Source organism: Panthera uncia, chromosome C2 (assembly GCF_023721935.1).
Source record: "Panthera uncia isolate 11264 chromosome C2, Puncia_PCG_1.0, whole genome shotgun sequence".
NCBI classification, from domain to species: domain Eukaryota; kingdom Metazoa; phylum Chordata; class Mammalia; order Carnivora; family Felidae; genus Panthera; species Panthera uncia.
The window spans coordinates 18,575,627-18,578,130 of record NC_064810.1 but is presented as its reverse complement, the minus strand read 5'-3'; the positions used below and the strand labels follow the sequence as shown (position 1 = coordinate 18,578,130).

General features: G+C 39.9%; 1 pseudogene; it reads left to right on the top strand.

Moving 5' to 3' along the window:
• The first annotated feature begins 1,588 nt into the window (after positions 1–1,588).
• Positions 1,589–2,247, top strand: LOC125921515 (peptidyl-prolyl cis-trans isomerase A-like; annotated as a pseudogene).
• Positions 2,248–2,504: the final 257 nt, after the last annotated feature.

The following is a 2,504-nucleotide window of genomic DNA, read 5'->3' as shown; positions in this document are numbered from 1 at the left end:
TTATTAAAAATGTTGATGCTAGAACATCAAATCCGACAGGTATCTCTGAGGGATGCCAGCTTTTATCCTGAGGTTGGTGTGGAGAGGATATCTCGTAGAGAAACTGCCTGGGTAACAAAAGCAATTACAAACCCATGTAACACTCCTTAGATTCAAAAATGAAATGAAATTCATCCTAATATTTTGCCAATGATACAAAGCACCGATCAGAAATTTATTTCCATGAAGGCATTGACTGAAACTGGGAATCTTCCAACCTGCTAATTGATTTTTATATTGAATAAAGTTTTAAGTAAGTAAAAATAGTATATGCTATACTACTTAGCACAAAACTGCCAAGAGTAATTTTATGCCCTTGGGAAGTGACCAAGAAACCTTGGGCAAAAATCAATACTGACTTTCCAAGACTCTTCCAACAGAACAGAGTCTGGATTAGGGTAATCTCCTTTGTAAAATGAACTGTAATGAGCATCCAAAAATGTTGCCACTATAATCTCAGAATTGTGATCGTCAGACATTAACAACTAGTCTAAATTTTCATCAGGTGAGCTAAAGGAATTTGTACAGAATTTGTTTCCAAACAATGTGGATAAAGAATTCAGATGAATAAAAATGTGCTAAAAGTGCATTGCTGGAGAAGACTGATCAAATTTCAATAACAAATATAGGGCTTCTATCAATTTACTTTTTACAAGTTATGCAGCAAATTGTAAGGTAATGCAATGTATTGTCATTATCACAGGATGCTGAAATATGAATGGATTTTTCCTAAAGTTCCCACTTTCCCCTTTTCCACTTGCTCACCTAATTCAGGCAAATAATCTGTCTATTCTAGTTATTTCCTCAGGATACAGGCGTGACAGGGTAACGCAGAAAACAGAAGCTTCCTATGAGTGCCTGGTTTATATTTGCCAAAATCATAACGCCACAAAATGATTATTTGAGGGGCAAAAATGAATCTGGGGGGGGAGCTATCAAAAATTATAAAGGGAGGGATCTTCCCTGAATACTAGAAAAGTAATCTACTAGGCTGGGGGACAGCAGAAGAAAGAAAAAGTATGGTGGTTTAGAGATAGTATTGACTCTGCTCTCCATATTAGAACTTCATTGAGGAGGCAAGACCCTGAGGTGGTCTGGGAGACAGAGAACAAAGATGGATATTTGCCCCTTCTCTTAGATCATAAACCCAAGGAAGTGATAAAGGCACAACTTAGGCATCAAGGCAAATGAAGCCATAGATACGTCCCAGGAGAAGTCCCTTACTAGGGAATAGCATAAAAGCTTGATGTTTCAGTTTTCAAGCCTGACATGAAAATACCAGAGAGATCCATTGGACCTGAGGCCCTCGATGGACAAGAATGAGAGTTGTCTCAAGAGTTTACTATATGGATCAGAGAGCAAAGACTAAATGGAACCATGGATTGGTCAGCAAATATTTCTGTGGATGGATGACTCAAAAACAAAATAGGTCATATAACATCTTGAAATTGCATACATCTCCCTGGAACTTAGACCCAAGCCAGGGAAAAGAGAGACAGTGTAGGTGTCTGATGGCCTCAGGAACTGAAGATTCAAAGAGGTCTTGCAGATGCTGCCCCCTGAGGCCACCTGCGACCTCACTGTGTTCTTCAACACCGTGCTAGAGGGCGAGCCTTTGGGCCATGTCTCCTTCGAGCTGTTTGCAGACAGAGTTCCAACAACTTTTGAGAATTTTTGTGCTCTGAGCACTGGAGACGGAGAATTTGGTTTAAAATCTCCTGCTTTCACAGGATTATCCTGGGATTTAGGTGCCAGGGTGGTGACTTCGCACACCACAATGGCACTCGCAGCAAGTCCATCTATAGGGAGAAATGTGACGATGAGAATTTCATCCTGAAGCATACAGGTCCTGGCATCTTGTCCATGGCAAATGCTAGACCCACACTAATGTGGGTCCCAGTTTTCCATCTGCACTGCCAAGATTGAGTGGTTGGATGGCAAGCATATGATCTTTGGCAAGGTGAAAGAGGGCAGGAATATTGTGGAAGCTGTGGAGACTTTTGGGCCCAGGAACAGCAAGACCAGGAAGAAGATCACCATTGCTGACTATGGACAAACCTAATAAATTTGACTTGTGTTTTATCTTAACTATCAGGCCATTCCTTCTGTAGCACAGGAAAGCACCCCTTCACCCCCATCTGCCTGAAATATTCCATAATCTTTGTGCTCTCACTGTAGTACTGTGGGTTCCATAGTTTCCTTACTCTCCTCCAGGTCTAGCTGTATTGCAGAGTTAAGTTACGATTATAAAATAAAAACTAAACAACAGCAACAACAACAAAAAATTCAAAGAAAAATTTAGTTGCTATATAGAAGAATCAAGTTATGTTTCTTACATTTCTGCATCATTCTGAACTAAGATTTATACCTGTTATAACAGATAATGTCATTAATACATATATCATGATTTACCATTTCTGAGTTAGCTTCCAAGTACCCTGATCGCCCAGATTTTCCTAATATCG